This window comes from Amphiprion ocellaris, chromosome 20 (genome assembly GCF_022539595.1).
Source record: "Amphiprion ocellaris isolate individual 3 ecotype Okinawa chromosome 20, ASM2253959v1, whole genome shotgun sequence".
Lineage (NCBI taxonomy): Eukaryota > Metazoa > Chordata > Actinopteri > Pomacentridae > Amphiprion > Amphiprion ocellaris.
The window spans coordinates 19756175-19776390 of NC_072785.1; the positions used below are offsets into that span (position 1 = coordinate 19756175).

The 20216-nt window shown below is 37.9% G+C and overlaps 1 long non-coding RNA gene across 1 annotated transcript; it reads left to right on the top strand.

Moving 5' to 3' along the window:
• Positions 1-6863: 6863 nt before the first annotated feature.
• LOC129347722 (uncharacterized) lies at positions 6864-15831 on the top strand. Its single transcript, XR_008599958.1, has 3 exons — positions 6864-7299; positions 12037-12115; positions 12238-15831. It is a non-coding gene; the product is annotated as an uncharacterized LOC129347722 (long non-coding RNA).
• The last annotated feature ends 4385 nt before the right edge of the window (positions 15832-20216 follow it).

The window sequence follows — 20216 nt, forward strand, 5'->3', positions numbered from 1 at the left end:
ATTAAAAGTGACTGTTTAAGGGAAGATCGACCCTTATAAGCACTTGCTCTTATTAATCTATGAAAGGAAAACATTTTTTCTTTCAATCTACCTGTGATGGCTGTTCTTGTACACTTTTAGATTAAGTTCACCTTTGCATTCATTTACAATTTTTGCAATTAAAGAACCAGTTTTGATTTTGCTGTCAAGTTCAGGTTATTTTTTTGCAGCTCTGTCAAGTAAAAATTGCATTCCTATACAGCTAATTCTCAATTACATATCAAAGAGAACTTATTTCCTCCCAGAATACATTTGTCACACATTACAAATGCATTTATAGTTAACATACCTTTGCCACTTATTATATCACTACTTTTCAGCCAACAAGTCATACATTAAACATGGATTCATCACCCTGGTAACCCTGAAAATGGAGGAGAAGCCTCAGATATGTTGCAAAGGGGTTGTATTTTCACCTAAATCATGATTTTTTCCTAGACCTCACCATGTAGTCTTGGTGCCTAAACCTGTCCAAGCTTCTGACATGACTTTCTCTAAAGCATATTTTGCTAAACCTCAGCAAACAGTGAGTTACAACAAACTATGTTTCCTTCAAAACATAATTGAAAATGCAGCAGTTAGATGGGACCATAACCTTCGTGAGACAGGGATGGTTATTGGCATCTGTAATTTTTAGTTGCAGAGTGCATATATAATCAATTAAGGTTTTATAAAGACATTTCTGTGAGCTTTAAGTTACATTCCTGCTGTCCCAAAAGACAGCTACTACCAGGTAAAACACATCAGTTTTGAAATTGTGAAACCTGGCTGCTGTGTCTTGCTGTTTGGAACCCACCGATGCTGAATTAACCTGCAGTGACTGATGTTTCCTGTATTGTAGAGTGTTTGAAGCAGATAAAACCAAATAGGGCAGGGATAGAATGGAAAGACAATGTGACAGACCATTTAAATTACTGCACTGCATTTACAATATCCTCATACAACTGCAAAGGTTATCACTAGACATATTTTTATCTGCTGGAATGTTTTCAGGGGGAATCTTGTGGCTATTTACAACCAAGGACTGCGATTCACTCACATGCCTGTAAAGCTTTGGGTCTCGAATGCACACTGACACAAGCACCATCAGGAGTGACATCGCTGCATGAACTCAAAGAGGTGATTAAAGCATTTTCAAGGATTTTTCTGTTCACTCTGTAAATTTAATTTTGCTTTTAACATAGCTGACTTTTGGTTTAATTCCACACATCAAAGAAAACATTAAAACTTTTTTTTTTTAAGTACATCTTTTCAGCTCATAATCCAATTGCAAGAGGATAACGTCATGTTTGGAATTTTTGTCTGTATTTGAGAAGTTGCTAAATATTTTCTTTACAGTCAACACAACTTGTTCCCCAAAGAAACTGCGAGACAAATGCAGTCTAAGATGTCTGTAGCATGAAAAATGTGACAGCTTCTAAAATACAATTGGTAAAAGATCAAAGTTATTTTTAATTATTAGTAAAGGTATGTAGCAGCACAGAGTCATTGCCTGTATTTTGAGTTGTTTAAATCTAATGAGGATTGATATACAGTAGCTTGTACCATTGGAAATGTAGCACAGGGCTTCCACAGGGGGAAAAACATGCACGATGTAGAGAATAAAATTCACATGGTGACATTAAAGGAACACATTATTGACAGAAAAAGCACAAATTCTTTACATGACATAACGTGACGGTGGCATCAGCTTGTAGTTAATGTCATCACAGTTGTAAGTGTATGCATGTCTGGTTGTTGTGCACGCGTGTACATTTGGAAACATTTTTTAAGCCATACTCAAATTACACTTACACTGTATACACATAGAGAATGTGTAAAGAGTAATTAGTTTAATGTTCAGAGAAGTAGAGAATCTTGTGAGTTTGTTTCGATAGATTTAAGTAGATCAAGTGCATGTACACAGCACAAGTAGCATATAGAGTGTAGATGAACTGTATGTACTGGAGTGTTCCTGCTGCTGTCTGGTGTAGATTACATTACTGCTTACCCTATTCTCATCATCTTTGCTGTAACAGTATGGATTTACTATTTTCAGTTGGAAACATGTTGTATGTGAAGATATAAAATGGGAATTATCTAAATTACTGTGGCCAACATAAAAGTGTTTCATTTGGAAAAGGTATGACAGCTCAATCAAGTGAGTGCTCTTTTGTATATGTAATATATGAAGTCTGGGTGAACAGAACTAACAGTGCAGTTTTATCTTGCATAACCATAAGTGCAGCTACAACATTTTGCATCACATGTTGGTTTATTTGTAGCCTCAAATGTCTACATTAACAGTAGCTGGCAAACTGTATTATATTATAGTATTCTTTTACAACTTTGTAAAATGGAAAACATTTGTGAAACATTCCACAGAATGAAAAACATTTAATTTGATGAACAACTGATGTCCCTGACATTTTCAGATTTTATGTTGATTTACTCCTCCTTTACACTGGTAATTTGCCACAAATGCAATGCAATAAAATATCACCATTTTGACTAGAGTAAAACAAGAAAACTTCATTTGTTTGTTCAGTATTTCAAAATGCACTTGCTTACAATTTCAAGGATGTAATTTAAAGGTCAGAAGTTATTAATAACAACATGAATATTCAATATATTTAATAACAACATAGACTTAGAAAGGTGGATACCTCATTTTGGAGTGAGACAACATTTGTCCCTTGGTTTGCCTTGAAATTGCTTGTCAGCTTTTCAAACATTTCTCCCTTAAACCATTGTATATAGCTGGCAAGGTTAACAAGGTGGCTTTCATAGAAAACAAAGAACAACTCTGGCAACCTATTTTAAACAAACCGGTAAGGGAAATTCACATTACATTTCCTTTGAAATTTGAATTTCTCAATCCAGAGAGGACACCACTCTTAATTTTAATAGCACTACATTTTAATCCTTAGCCTTTATTAGTATCAGAGGGGTCATATCTGGGACAATGCCTACAGTTGCTCACATATTCTTTGACAAAATTACAAGCAAGAATTTGCAACATGACTTTTACTTGATCAAGGAAAACATTTTTCCACCTTTATAATAACATGTAATTGAATATTGACTACCTCATCCTAGCTTAATTTACTACATAAATTTTATCCATGCCAGCAGTAAGGATCTGCGTTAGTTGGTAGGATGAAAGAATTTAGGTGATGCACTGACTTTCAATTTTTTTACACATCCAGTGTAACATCTGAATATCTACAGAGGTTTGTACAGACATTAGTAGTTCCTAGATGATGTATACCACTAAGATGTATGTATACAGCGTAATATACTATATAAATAGAAAGAAATGGTTCACAAATTGAAAGAAAAACCTGAATAAATGACTGTAGAAACACAGTAAATGCAGAAGCTCTCAGTGCTCTGCACAGTACAGTTAAGTAGTTAACATCCCATCATGCTCTGTGGCATGTAAAAAAATTATATAGCACAATAAACATTATCTAAAAAGGACCAGCCAATTCTGATTTTGTATCAAGACACATAAAGTAAAAGATATAAGCAACTTTTAAAAAGAGTTCACTGTTGTGAAACAGATGGCAGGAGCTTCAGTCACAAAGAAAAGTTCTTCAAGGACACATGTAGCCTGTTGCAGTTGGTATGCACATGTTTAGTTGTTTTTTACCCCTCACATTTATAAAATCTATTTTACCTTTCTTTGTCACATTGATTTTGATTGTGGACCTTTATCACAGCAGGAACTCAATCATGAGATTACATTACACAAGAAACATTATTCAAGGCTCTGTGCCTAAATAGAACAGAGACATTCATTAGTGTCATTTGTAACCACTGTTTTTACCTGCTGTTGTATGTAAAAATGGCTTATGTAAAAATGTTCTATTACAGCTAACCTATTTGTTCTGTAACATCTCTGGATAAGTGTTTGTTGCCACTTTCATTTAGTGGTGCCTCTGTTGTATGGCCACCAAGCAGTTGTATCTCCATTCTATCATCATGAACATTGTGAGATGACTGTACAAGGAGACAGACAACCTGACAGCCTAGTGAGGAACTGATGGAATCTAAATGATAGTGCTCTATAAATGCAAATGCTCCATCAAAGCAATTCCACTTATTGCAGGGGTACCATTGCTGCACCCTGGGCTTTGCTCTGCCCAAGACAGCTGTGAATGGTTTCAAGAAATACAGACAGGCAGAGCGTTTTCTCCATGATAGCAAAAGAATAATGAGGTGCAGCCAGACCTTTCTCCAGTGATGTCACAGTGCTGTGGAGAAAGGTCTGGCTATCTGAGACTACTACTGATAGCTTTCAGCTGACAGGAATGGATCCAAGAGTATCGTGAGACTACTTCTAGTCTATGTAAGAGCTTTCAAATGCCATTTTGGTTGTTGTTTACATCCCTTTCTGCGCTAAGCTGGCAGTGATGTGTGACATCACCATGTCGTTGTGTGACATCAGTAAATACATTCAGAATTTGTGGTTAACAAAGCACATTTGATGACTGTGATGCTTGTACATGAGTGCTATATAGAAGGGAAAGCAAAAGAGCAGCTCTTCCTCAGGTGACTTAGAATGTCAATGCAGGATGCGATCTGATTGTCAGCAAAACAGCCTGCCGACAATTACATAAAGAGGGGTATTATAGTAAGGTGGCAGCACATAAACCCCTCATCACAAAGTTGAAAGCACATTTGAGAGTTCAGTGGTGCCAAAACCATAGGCACTGAGCTAGAGAGATGTGTAAACAAGTCCTATGGTCTGATGAGTCATACTTTATGATATTCTCCACAAGTGGGGGAGTGCATGTGTGGTGTACATCAAGAGAATGGTAGTGGCCTGAATGCTTGAATTCTACAGTGAGGAGATCAGATGACTCCAGGGATTAGGGTCACTGCAAACACCTAATCTTATGAAGGGGTCTCTTCCTGGCCCACTGCATTACTAAGTCACTTCATGTTGGTTTTTCCTTTCATTTTCCATCCATGCTAGTGAAGTGATTTTCTCTAGTGCCACCATGAGGTTGACACATTTTCACACACACAGATTTTGAATAATTTTAAAGAATAGATTGTATCAAAAGGCCAAAAAAAAAAATTTATGAAACTCTCCCAGGCACTAAATTGCATATTTACCCTGTGCATGCGTAGATTTTTTCTGGGTACTCCAGCTTCCTCCCACAATCTAAAAATATGCTGACGTTAACTGATAATTCTAAATTGCCCATAGGTGTGAATGTGAGAGTGATTGTTTGTTTATGTAGCCCTGCAACAGACTGGCGACCTGTCCAGGGTGTCCCCTGCCTTAACTACAAGTCAGCTGGGATAGGCTCCAGCCACCCGCGACCCTAATGAGGATTAAGCAGTGTATAGATAATGGATGGATGGATGGAAGTCCCGATAAGTCTGCAATGGTTGATTTGTAGTAGGATCATAATCGTGATCGTCAGCAGGCAACTGATGTAGCATTCACTTGCTGTCATAGTTACAGTGACGCTGTGCTGCTATCTCGCAATGATACAGAAATCTTTAACAAATCCGTGGATCCAGACTATAAGCCACATTGCTGCAAAATGTAATGAGGTGGTCCTTGTGTCATTTCTGACCTTCCCTGAAAATTTCATTCAAATCCATTTGTTTATTTTTGAGTAATGTGCACAGACAGACTCACAGAAGGACAAACGTACGCCAATCGTCACATAACTCTGCCACGTTCCTTGGTGGAATAATAATATTTAATCCACATTCCATCAACACTTTAATCATTTATTTCATTATCATTGCTATAATGCAAGTTTGTCCCTGTAAAACCACTGATTAATTAGAATCTGTAATTAATTACAGCTATACATTTTGTAGCACTCTATGGATGAGTTGAAGGCCCAGCTATTATTGAATTGATTATCACTGAAATTTGGTTCAGACATTTGTGTCACGCTGAGGATGAATGACTGTAACCTTGACTATCCACTGATGTTTTATCTATGGGCATTATCAGGGCAAATTTTTAATTGGGTTTACTCAATTAATGCGTAAGGTGTTAATTAGCAGTTGGTGACATGCTAACACAGTATAGTAAGATAGTGAATTAGAATAATTTAACGGTCGCCAAGTACATTCACAAGCACAAGAGCTTTCTTTCTTTGCATGGTTCCAAACTGTTTTAGAATAAAAACTCTGATTTCAAACAAAAGACAAACTTGGGAACCCAGCAGCCCCAAGAATAAACTACGATGAGAAACAAACATCCTCTGTGTTGTACTTAGGAGTGTAACTCCCATTTGGGGGCATAACTGCACATTATTTTTTATCATAGTCCACAAAAACACAAATGTTTGTCATCATTTCATTGCAGGTGACACTCTTTGTAAATCAGTAGTTTAGAGAGAAACCAAAAAAGCACAGCACAGGTGGCAGAAGCAGCCAAATGTGGCTTTGAACTGTTGCTCCATGAACGTTGCTCACCTGACCAGCACCGTCTATCTGCTTCCCAAATGGAAATCCTACTTGCACGGTCACCATTTGAGTGATGATGAAGTCATGCATGCTGTTGAGGAGAATCTGGAGCCTCAAGATATGACCTTCTTCAGCAAAGGGATAGTGAAGCTTGAACATTGGTGGACCTAGTTCATTGGAGGCGAAGGAGACCATATTGAGAAATAATGCAAGAACAATCTTTCTCCTGTGACATTCTTTTGTGCCCTCAAATGTTATAAAACTTAAGTAGCACTAATTTGGACAATCTTGATCGCTTGTCTTGTTACCTAAAAAAAGAACACTGATGTCATTGAGCACTATGCTCTAGAGCAGTGTTTCTCAACTGGTGGGTCGCGACCCAAAAGTGGGTAGCGGGGCCGTTTTTGGTGGGTCGCGAGCCTTTTTCTAAAAAGAGAGAAAAATAAAGATAATCCAATTTAGTGGCGAGTCATTGTAGTTCCCCTCCGCACCCGCAGGGGGTCGTCGTGTCAGCAGCGACCGGTGAGGACACTCGTATTACTGTAGAAGAAACTGCATGTTTTCATAGCAACAGCAGCATGGCTAAACGCAAGTACGACAGCGAGTACATTAAATATGGATTTTCCTACATCGAAGACAAAGGAGTCCAAAAGCACGCATCTGAATAAACTTTTCGAGCGGTTTAGCGACTACTTTCCCGATAAACAACCCGAGGACGACTGGGTGCGCGACCCGTTTGGAATAAACATGGAAAGCATCACGTTGCCTAGCAGCGATGAATGTCAGCTGGTGGAGCGATCATGTGACCGCACTCTCAGAAAGAAATTCACAGAGGTAAGCCTTTCCCAGTTCTGGTGCAACGATGTGATGAGAGAGTATCCCTCCATTGCTAGTCGAGCTGTAAAAATCCTCCTACCGTTCAGCACCACATACCTCTGTGAATGTGGCTTCTCAGCTCTTGTTCAGCTGAAAACAAAATACCCAAATAAACTGACCATTGAGCATGACCTCAGAGTTGCTTTATCATGCATACAGCCAGATTTTGAGACTCTTGTAAAGGCCAAAAAGCATCCTCAGCTAAGCCATTAGAACTTCATGTAGTTCTGCAGTACTTTTATTGTGACTTGTGACTTTTGTTTATTTGTAAGTGCTTAAAAACACACTTTTCTTTCAATATTGCACACTATTTTTTTCCCCAAATATTGGCTTTCAAATATAGTTAAGCCCTTTGAAAAATGTTTTATTGTGTTTACATTTTGAGATTGATCAGAACATTAAGCATTTCTTCACTTTAATAATTTGTTGAATGCACTTCATCAGTTTTCATGTTTTGGACTCTTTTGCACATATTTCTATACATAGTTTCTCCAGCTACAACAGCAATGTTGCAGACTTGTGCAGTATTATGAGAAGCTACTGGTTTTGTTGAATTGCACTTTTTTTGTAGAAAAAAAATGCACTTTTATATATCCTGAGAACTACTTGAGGCTATTGTTCTACTTGTTTCAAAGTCCTCAGTACTTGAATTAGTATTGCTGCTTGATTTTGAGTTGTTGTGAAGTACTTGAGTTCAGGTTTAAAAGTTTTGTCTTCGAACGCTCAATCAATAAATTGTTGATTTTTGGAGAAATATTGTTTGGGTCACGACTTGTCATTTCAGTTTTATGGTGGGTCCCAGGCCCAGACCAGTTGAGAACCACTGCTCTAGAGGTATATTTTAGAGCATCACCTTGAACATCATCTTATTTGAGAAAGAACAGTATTTCAGGTCACCAACACGTCATGTGAGGGATTCTGTGTACCTCTTTCCAGTTGACTGACAGAATCGGATAATGTGGGATACTTTAAATTAGGACCCATGGCAAACATGAACTCAATAAATAGTTCCAATGCAAAATTGCACAGGTGGAATTGGGTGCTTTTGACTGGGGTCCCACAGGACCCAAATACATTGATGTTTTTAAAAGCACCAATTAAAGCAGAAACAAAAAACAATGATGTGTAATGATCAGGAACAAAATGATTGACATAGTCATGAAACATTGGAATGACAGTATAAAACAGCTGTTCGATATAAGAAAAATAAGTGGAGCTCTGGGGTCTGCAGGTATCCTTAAAATGCCTCACAGAGCCACTAGCATGGTTGTAGACTCTTTGCTGTGTCAAGGACTTACTTGAAACTATCATTTTTTTCTTTCTGGTGGTGTTTTTACTGAATTTAAAATGTATTTGTTGGTTTTTGTTGACCCCTCACACAGTACATATTCATCACAGTACATATTTATCTTGTTTTTACCTGGTTTTCATTGTTGATTATGTGGCCCAAATGTGTCAGCAATGGAATGCAACAATTAGGGTATTAATTACATGAAATTAACTAAAGAATAGTTTGCGGTTTTTAACGGATAGAAAATGCCGATCCCAGCTGTAGGACTTCATGATTTTCTTCTTTACACAAGGTACCAAATTTGTTAAAGCCAGCAGATTCACAGTTACCTTGGCTTATTCTGGCTTCCCTGCATACTAATTCCATTGTGATGAAACAGCCTCTGTAACATCATACTTCCAAAGACAGAAAATCCACACTGCCCTTCTTAACATAATGTACATGATTACTGCAGACTGATGAGTGAATTCACTGAAGGATTGAAGGATGAATATTCTATTTATGTGCGACATTACTAGAGGTCTTTGGTATAGATCTCTGCGAATACTGTAACGCCACAAATTAACAATTGACTGTTGGAAATGTGTTGCTGTATTACACTGAGGAGCTGCAGGGCATTTAAAAAGGAAATATCTAAAGCAAAGTAGTAGTAGTAAAAGGTAAGGGAAATTATTTGAACTTTTACAGGTCATTAGTAAGGATATTAACAATTTCCCCTCAAAAACCTAAGTTTTGTTTTCCTGTAATTTAATCAGTAGAGTTAAAATGTCCAATTGCTTGTTCCCTGTTTTTCTTGTCATGTTTTCTTCCACTGCACCTATATAAAATTTCCAGCAGGAATTAAGCCATATATCACAGTCTGCATTTGCACATCTCTGTATATTTAATTTTTTTGTTGTTTTTTTTGCATACTTCACATTTAGACTTTAAAATATGTTAAAATTGAGGTCACATGCAAATAAATACATTTTGATGAATAAAGTGGAAATGAGTGGATTCACGCTTGACTCAAATTTGACTACGTACTGTGTCAATATATAAATAGACAAAACTAGAAATACATGTGGAAACATTATTGCTTCCCGTGAAACACTGTAAAGTTTGCATCTGCAGTCTTTACTCAAACAACTCTGAATAGTTTGTTCATCACCAGATCTGGGCTACTTTTATTCCTACTGAATGATGAAGTAAATAGAGCAGGGAAAAAAAACACGTTTACCCATGGAAAATTATTTCTTGAAATGCATTATCCCCATGCAATACTGAGCACATGAACACATATCAAAAGCAGGGGGACTAATGAATAGGCCTACTGCTTGGCCTTCCTTCACAGAATATGGAGCTTTGAATAGAGAACTAACTGAATGTCATACATTGCTGCGTTCATGTCAGTGTTTGCGTACAAAGAGCGAGGCTTATTTTCCTGCACCTGACTGATGTGTGATAAATCAAACAAATTTGGCTTGAGTCTGTATTTAGAGGCTGGCAAAAAAAGAGGTTTCAAAGTCAACCCAACAACCTGGAGAGCTAAGCATCAGCTGAATAGATCTTTGAACCTGATATTACCCGTCCAGCCTGAATGGAAAATGTTGATACGATAAACATTATAAGATCAACATTTATGTGGGCTTTGCTTGTATTCGGTAGAAGAATGAACACTGTGGTAGCTATCTTTTAATATACAATGAAATCCAGTGGATGTTTATCCCACAAGTTCCACAGTCTTTAATATTGTTATTCATGTTTTCCTTCAACTTTTAATTCATACTATCTGTGTTGTCTACTCATGTTTAAACAGGCCATTGCATATCCATGTAGCTACTATGTTTTTCCTATTCATATATTTTGTGCTATTGGCTGTGGCTGCAGTGACCCGGTTGCGATCTCTTTGCCATCAGGTCAAGGCTGCTGTTTTTTCTGCTATTCTGCTTCTGTTCGTCTCAGTTAAAGTCAGTCTTTGTGTGATATCTGTATGTTTGAATGAGTGACAGGAAGACAAAAGAATGCTTTATGTATACACTTGCAATTTGCCTGCTAGCACCTGAATCCATGATGCGGCTGATTATTCTTACAACGAAGGGCTTGTCGAATAAATGTGCATGTTTTCTGGATGTCAAATGGTTTACACATCTTGCAGTTAGTGGTGATATGCTTATATTGGAGGCTGTTCATATTTTTTTATGATATAAAAATATTCAAGTGCTCTGTTTTGTTGTTGCCAAGGCAAGGCTTTGATTAAAATAAGTCTTGCTTTGAATGATTGATTGACATTTTGCAATGCTCTCTTCAAATGTTCTCTTGTATTCTTTATTCCAGTACTGGATTTACAAATATTTTATTTATTTCACCTTTATTTAACCAGGTAAGTTAGATGAGAACTGATTCTCATTTTCAATAACAATCTGGCCAAGAGGCGGCACACAAACATCATCTGATTGTAAATATTGTATTTCAGACTGTGCAAACCTCCCCTCTAGATATAAAGCTCTTATATGGTGATTGCATGTTACAATAAATCAGCCCAAGCACAACTGGTTGAATGATGCCGTACTCCTATAATGTGCTTCATAGCAAAAGCTATTCGATTTCTGCTATGATGGTAAAATATTGTCACTTGTCTGGGAAGACCATGTGCATGTATTGTGTTGATAGCACTCATGTTTTGATGCCGAGGGAACCAAATTCATAGGGCTAATTGTCAAAATACCTCTTCCCACTCAAGCACTGCAAGACTTGAGGGTACTTGTTTGCCTCTTCTGCTCTGATGATACAATAACTCCAAACAAGTTTGCAGCCTCAGGAGTGATGGCTCTCATATGTGTGTTTCTGGGCTTGTGCTTCCTTTTATTGCCGTGAGAGTCGAGGGCATGTATAAAGCTCTTAGCAAAACTACTATGATCTAATAGTGCATTTTCACCTTCATGTCACACTCATAGCTTGTAATATTTGTTATGCTTTAGGTTAAAATGTGTCACATGAAAAGGCCAAGTGGTGAATGTGATGTTATGCTTCAGTCACGCGTTATTTTCCAGAGTATGACCCATATGTCAAAAGGCCATTCCTTACTTATGTTGTAAACGACCTTGTGTACCCTTAAAGCAACAACTTGCAAAGCATAGCAGAGCCGCAGTTCACCTGTTTGTGTCACTGGCTAATAACGCCTTTGAAACCCCCAGCAGTAAATAAACAGTGGGAGGCAGTCATGGGTCTGTTGATTCAAGTTGAGCATTAGCATTTCTCCTCCATGCTAATGGCTGACCCCGTATTCCCCCAGTGAGGACTAGCGAGCGTGCCGGCTCCTAGATAACAGCCCGTGTTAATGACAGGGAGCGCAACCAATCCCCCTGCTGTGTCTTGGGCTAATCTGCTTTGATCACCTTTGCTAACATCTCTATTATCAACAGATTTCAGTCATCAACAAGGAATTACATTAATGCCACTTCCTGTGACCCAGCTGCACCAAGCGTGGACATGTGTGCGCCGGTAAGTTTGTTAACATGTGCATTCCCCTGGGAGAAAGGGAGAGTGGGAGAGGTTGTGAGGGTGAAGATTTGTAAATGCAATAACACTCACTCGCCTGACATTATGCATTGTCTTCATTTCAGCGAATCATACGTGGAGCAAAGGGAACTCACTCACCCAGAGATCACTGGGTCCCCAAATGCAGAGGAATACAAGACACTGCAACAACTCCCTCAGATCATTTAGTATTATTTGTGCATTCGGGGAAAGATGCAGAGCAGGAAATCTGTGGATGTGTGGCAGGCGGGCACCGACACGTCTCTAGTGGCTATGGGAGAGCGTACCATGAATAAATTTAGCGCTGTCCCCAGGAGATTGCCTTCAATCACGAAGCATAAGGTGTCAATGCGGCGCCCTGTGTGCATGCACCAAATTACCTTCCACCAGATTGCTGAGCTGGGTCTAATAGGAATGGGGAATGGACTGAAGAGGACGGACTGCTAATTAATCTGGCCCAAGTCTGAGCCCATGTCCTGGGCCTGCTGACAACCGGTCAAGTTGAGGCCAGGGATACATGTATGATCAGATAGGAAAGATGAAAAATGTACATGTATTAAAGTGTTCATGTATACAAATCTTTGGGAAAATTAATAATATGCATATATTTGGTTTTGATTATGGCATCTGTATTAATAAATGGATGCATGATCGTATGAGCTGAAGTTATTTCTAGCAATAAACAACTACAAAATTATGCAGTTTTCAAACAAATATTAGATAATAAAGTTGACTTAATCACACATTTATGCAGTTGAGAAACTGACTAGCTATAATAATATGGATCCGTAATCACCGGAGCATTTTCTGTAGCATAACAGCTTCAAATGTTTCCAGTGAATCCTATGGTGTATGAACCATAACATTAAAGGCCATATCCAGTATTCCACACAAGCTGAAATATTAACATCTCAATTTACATACAAATTTCCATGCATCTAAAAGCGAAAAACTCTTTACCAAGCCATTTTCCCATTTTGAATAATAGGTGGTTTTCTGAGATCCAGTTGATTGACTAAACAAAGACATGACTAGTGCATTAAAGCAATTGTTTATTGCCACTGAATTGTGGCATATGTATAATTTTGCTGTAAATGGTTATTAACTGATACCGAAACCCTGGATTTGTATAATAGCTGGTAATCATTCTACCTCAGGATGTGTTTTCTCCCTCATACACAGGGTTAAAGAATTAGAGTGTAGTCAATTACATTTAGCGGGTCACAGAAATTGATTTACTGCCGAAAGAATTTTCTTTTTTTTTTTTTCTGCTGGGCTTTGGCTCTGTGGTGGCATTCTGCTCACATAATCAAGGATGAGCGTTGCCTGTCTACCCAATCTACTACTTGGTCCCACAGGGAAAAATGACTTGCAACAGGAAAACCTGCATGAATACTAATTTGCCTACTTGGCTTTAACAGCTTTTGCAAGCCAATCTCATAGGAATTTTGTAGAATATGATGTCTTTCCATCTTTCCATATTAATTACCCCAACTGAAAATAGGGACAGCAAGAGATGGGGAGAGTGACAGAAGAAGAGTGTTTGAGGGAGAGAAAGAGGGATGGAATCATGGGAATAGCTCTAAGCAGGGACTCTCTGCTCTCCATCCTAAATGCGGTTAATTATAATGTGATATGAAGCATCTTGAGCAGGAATCTGGCAATCTGGATTTGGAGCTCTCTGACCATAGCTCCAGTTTGGGTCTCTTCATTACAGCTCAACATGGCCAGTCCTTCTCGTCCCCTCAGCCTGAGGATCACAGAATTGGACTACATGTAAGAATAAAACTAGGACACGTTGGTTATGTTCACGCCAGTGAGTGAGTCCTGAACTCTTACTCCCTTTCTTTATTCCTTATTGGCAGGTGAGACAATAAACCTGCATAAATGGCGATATCAATACATGGAAATATTTCATGTTCCTGTGCTCTAATTACATCACACTTCTTAACAAACACATATTTTTCTGATTTCTGTATTTTGTAACGAGGACTTTTTGACCACTGAAGTGTTGGTGTCTTTATACTGTTGGCTTAAGTATCCTTGGAAAAGCCAAAAGCACAAACAGCATCATAGACAAACCTTTGTTTACAAGAACTGAATGCCTCTTTAACACTTGTGGTAGTAAGCTGAAGGCGATCGAACGTGTCTGCCCTAAATAAGCAACAAAACTAGAAAGTATCATATCTCCCAGTGTAAGGAGACAAGGCTGAACAGCTGATGACTGTAAAACTGAAATGGGTCGAAACTGTTTTTCAGAAAAAGCATTGTGTAATTGGTAACACCTTTGTAAAAATCTACTGGAGTCCTCATTTCACAACTGAGATGCTCACTGTTAACATGAATAGAGTTGAGCTGGCGGGCAAATAGATGATATTTGTTGGGATTCTATAAAGGTGTATGAAAGTGTTGGAAGTACTTTTAGTGTGTTTAAGCTCACCTATGATTCTGCTAAAACACTACTCTGCACTACACAGTGGCAAGGGTAATATTGGAGGAAGTCAGCCATATATGCTGGAACGGGAAACTGATTCTGAAAATGAATAATGGTAGAAAAAAGTCCACCTTGCAAAGCAATGGAATTGGTTCTTCAGGTTTGTTATATATGAAACTCTGGTTGTCTGAATCTCAAGGCGGTCTTTAAGGTGGTAATAGGTGGAAATACTACATAGCCATGTGACTGATTACTTATTTTGCTCATAATGGATCTTGCAGCATAAAAAACACACCATATAAACATGGTAACAAGGCAAAAAACAAAAACAAAAAAACATCCATCCATCCATTTTCTATACACCGCTTAATCCTCATTAGGGTCGTGGCGGGGCTGAAGTCTATCCCAGCTGACTGACAGGTCACCAGTCTATCACAGGAATACATAGACAGACAAACAATCACACTTGCATTCACACCTATTGGCAATTTAGAATTATCAATTAACCTCAGCATGTTTTTGGACTGTGGGAAGAAGCTGGAGAACCTGGAGAAAACCCACACATGCACAGGGAGAACATGCAAACTCCATGCAGAAAGATCCCAGGCCCAGGCTGGGACGTGAACCGCGGATCTTCTAGCTCCAAGGCGAAAATGCTAACAACCACACCAAGGTGCAGCCCCCACCGCACCCCCCAAAAAACTTGGAAATGTGACTACAAGTATGTAATGTACAAAAGCTTTAGGTAGATGGGGATATTCAAGCCTGACATAAGGTATCCCGCATTCATTTTGCAACAACCCAACAGCAACTACAGACATATAGCCAAAATCATAGAGAGCTGTCTTTTGTGACCAGAACAACAAGGAGCCCTGCAACAGATGGTGTTGCCCCACAGAGCCCTGATCTCAAAATATGGAGTCAGTCTGGGATTACACGAAGAGACAGAAAATCTGAGATAGCACAATTCACAGAACTGTGGCAAGTTCTTCAAGATGCTAGAACTATGTTCCTGCTGAAGATTTTGAAAAACTGTGTGCAAGTATACCAAAGAGGACTGGTGCTGTTTTAAAGATGTATTAATTTGTGTTTGATGTTTTCTGTTCTACTTTATTTGTATGGATTGAGCTGATACCTAATGTTAACGCCTACCACTTCGGGACTGTGCAATGCATTTGATGACATAACATCCAGAAACGCAGTTGAATCGTGTTGACTCTATTAAACAACTCAAACAAATAGCAACAAAGTTACCAGTGCAAGAAGTGTTTTGTCATATTTTGAATTTAAGTGAATTGGCTTTGGCTGTTAATATGTTTGTCAGTCTTTCTGTATGCTGATGCCTATTTTGCTATTTTATTGCCTTGTTCAATAATAAATGCTAAGAAATAGCAATAAGCGAATAAGAAACTGATTTTTGGATCAGAATGTAAAAATACAACCTACTGTGAACAGTCTTGGTACAGAGGGACTTTGAGCTTTATCTTGGTTCACACTTAAATAGGGACTGTGATACATGTTGTGCAATGCAATCTAGAAAAGATATAGGTGTGTAATCAAAAGATGAAAGCCTCGTAGACATGTAATATCAGTCCATAAAGAAGTGGCATCCAGCTGTAGATGGGAGCAACTCGGTGCTTTTATATATGTCCACTGAAATCCTCCCTAAAGCATCATCATAATAAGGGTTTTAGGCGTCCATGCCAAACAGATTTTCACTTGGCCCTTTGTGTCAGAGAATCTCACCTGGCCTTTGGAGTGGGGGCAGAGGGGAGCAAACCTTCCTGGCCCAGCTATGGAGAGACAGCCTTCCTCTGTAACCCACTCTCATTCACAGACATCATTCATGTGCAAATCATCCTTGGACCTATTGTTCACCCACTGCGCTCTCAGATACTTGCTGAATCAAGTGATAAATGTAATGGCAGCGCTGGAGATATGTTCCATATTGTGAAAAGGAATAGAGAGACTTATCGCAGCACTTAGATTGGTTCAAAGGGGTAAAACTAACTTTATACAACTAGCTGGAACATCAGACAACTTCCATTTCTGAATAACAATACTTTTGTTCTCTGTTGTTTATGTGACACTATACTCTTTCCATATTTAATTTTTAGTGGGCACATTAAAATCAAATTATATTGTAATATTATTGCTGAGAGGGTCAAGAATAACTATTTTTGTGCATAGTCTTCTGCACAATAGTCAGTTGAACACTTTATTTAATTTTTTGACAACATTTATGAAGCAATGTAAACAATGCAATAAATAACAGAAAACAGAATTTCAAAGACCAAATCTTGTTCTACAAAAATGATGAATTATCTTTTCACTATGGTGCTTGAAAGCAATTTAAAGGTTAAGACTGGCAAATCTGTTGGGTAAATAAAAAAAAACAAAAACAAAACAGTTGTTAAGACATGGCCACTGAAATGTTCAACACATAGTAAGAGTAAAATGTATTTTTAGCTGTAGTATTACTTGAATAACAGTCTAGAGTTTTGCCAGTGATGTTTTAATGCTATTTATAAGAGAACAGACCTTTTCAAAGAAGATATTTTGACATGTCAGAGGAAAAGCACAAGTGTAAATAAAGTCATTAAAGATGGCCAAATTCCATTTAGCTGCTTCAGTTTCAAGGTCCAGGACTGTGTGAAATCACTTTCTCATTCATTCCTCCATATTCTGAGGCACTAAGTTCACTAGATTGTTAGCAGAGAACAGTGTATATCAGTGGTAGCCAACACGGTGCCCGCGGGCGCCTGGTTGCCCGCAGAGACCACGTGAGTTGCCCCCAACACGTTCTAAAAATAACACTAGTCACCATGAAATTCCCTATAAAAAATTATAAAAAATTATAGTTGCTGTTATTTTTAAATCGGAAATACTTACATTAATGCAGATTTTAAATTACAACATTTATTATAATTTTTTATTTATTTATTTATTTATTTTTTTAAACAACAAACTGACCTTGTCCGAATCAAAGTTCACTGCGCATGTCAAACCACCACGTGACTGTGCTGAAGCGTCCGGACGCAGACACTTCGGGAAGCTAGGTGTGGTTTTTACTCCCAAAACATGACAGAGAAGTGAAAGAGAAAAGACTATTTTCACGATGACTGGGAGGAAGAGTTCTTTTTCACGACAGTGAAAGATAAATGTATGTGTCCTATTTGCGGGGCGACTATTGCGACGGCAAAGCGGCGCAATGTGGACAGACGCTACGTTAGCCGCTACAAAGCTTCCATGCTAACTTCCCAACATTCCTACATTACCACTGCAGCATTCACCAGCAGGACATATGTATGTACAAAAGTGGCCGGATTTGATCATGTGATGACTCGTGTCGTGAAGATCATAAATGGCTCCAAAGCCAAACAACCAGGACATTGAAGATGCTGCTGGAGGAGCTGTCAGCTGAATATAGTGGCCTGTTACTACACACAGAAACCCCATGGATCAGCAGGGGACCAGTTTTGTAGCGTTTTTTGCCACTTTTGGCCGAAAATAAAGAGTTGATGCAATCAAAAGGGGAAGACATCTCGCTGCTTGAGGACACTGAGTGGATTCTTGACCTGGCATTTTTAACGGACATCACTGGGAAACTGAACCATCTGAACTGTGAGCTGCAAGGTAAAGGTAAGACATGATAAGCTCTGCAATGCCAGGCTTCCCACTAACACACATTTACAGACAAAGAAAGAGGTAACATACGTTGTCATTACACAAAAATGTGAAAAATAATTTGTTGAAAACATGTAATGATTCGTTGTTATGATCTGTTAAAAATGTTGCAATGCTGGTGAAAAATGCTGGTGATTAGTACTAATGTGATAGGATTCATTTCAAAATGTGAAAGAGTTGATTTTTTTCTTACATAACTGATAATTTGTACAAACATGGGACAGAGTTAATGAATTGTTCAAAAATGTTACAAAGGTAGTGGTTTGTACAAATGAAGCATGATTTGATGACAGTTAATGATTTCCTAAAAACGTTAGAAGTGACAATTTGCACAGAAATGTAACTGGTGTGATTTTGAACAAAATGCTGCAAATATGCTGATTCATACAAAACTGCCAAGAAAGATGTTTACCAAAGTTTCAGAGATGGGATACCTCTGACTTTTAAATACTGAAACAGATTCCCATATGTGTGTGTGTGTGTGTGTGTGTGTGTGTGTGTGTGTGTGTGTTTCCTGCCGTCATTGTTGTTAATTATTGTAAGGAATAATTAACATAAATGTGATCAGAAAGTCTTTTTACATATTATTTTCATTATTATTATTATTGTTTAAGGATGATGGCTCAAGTTTGCTATTGAGGAAGTTTTTATCAAACAAGGTGCCCTTCATACTACTCAGTACCCTTGAAGTTGCTCTCAGGTTCAGAAAGGTTGGTGACTCCTGGTGTATATTATACTTCTTTTTTCCCCCTTCATTCCAGAAATGTGTGAGAACACCTCAGACTCCGAAATCTGAAATTTGAAATAAAGTTGGAAAAATATTGTGTATATGGTGTAACTCTGGACACAGGCCCGTTATAGATGCTTTTCAAAGCAGATGTTTTGGCATGTCACAGCAGAAAAAAACAATGGAAACTGATAACATTCAACTACTGCAGTCTGTTTAGGTGAAGCACAGGTTACTGTACATTTTTCATCTGTGCTTTTCCAACTAAAACAAATTAAAATGTCCAGGAAGATTATTGTGGATGTTAACCGAGACATAGAACTGAGTTATTATTAATGTTAAGCGGGTCAAGATGTAATTGTGGGACTTTTTGTAACATAGTTGACAGGTATCACAGCTGACATTTTTGCTCTTTTCAGGCCTAAAATCAACATAGAAAAACTATAACCAAACACCACATGGCATTTTTAGAGAAAGATTCTCCTAAATATTATATGTACAATTGAGTGAAATTGAAAGTTATGTCTAAAGATATTGTAGTAAACCTGTTGACATGTGATAAATCCACACTTGACTCACACAGTACTTTATATTAAATAACTAAGAAAGATTTGGAATCTTGCCAGTCTTTTCTTCAGGAGGAAATGACATCATGTGGAGCAGGTCATGTGATCTGGAATTAACATGCTTCCTTGAGAGGTGTTTTTGTAATGGGTAACTTAGTTGAAAGTGATTTCTTGGACACAGATACAATTTGTTATTTTCCATATAAAATCTGATATATTGCCAAACAAGAAATATCTGTCATGATTATCTCAACTTACGAAAAAGAACACAATCAAAACTATTTTTGAAAAAGCTCATTTTATTATTGTTTAGCTAATTAGAAGGTGGCTGTTCATAAATTCGGACCTTTCTTTAATTGACATTTTAGTGATTTCCATAATTTTTTTAATAATAAGTGATTGCTTCCATAATTAATAATTATGAAATTTGCAGACATGATCATAATGAACATAAAAAAGTTTTTATTTTTTAATAGAAATGTATGCAAGATACATCCCAAGGACTTCAAAAGTCCCTCAATTATATATTGACCCAAGTAACACCAGTGCTTCTCTTATAGTAGATGTCTATACCATGTCATTCCCAAGCAAATTTGAGGCAAATTTCTGAACTGTTGCAACAACAACGACAACAACAAAAAAAGGAAATAG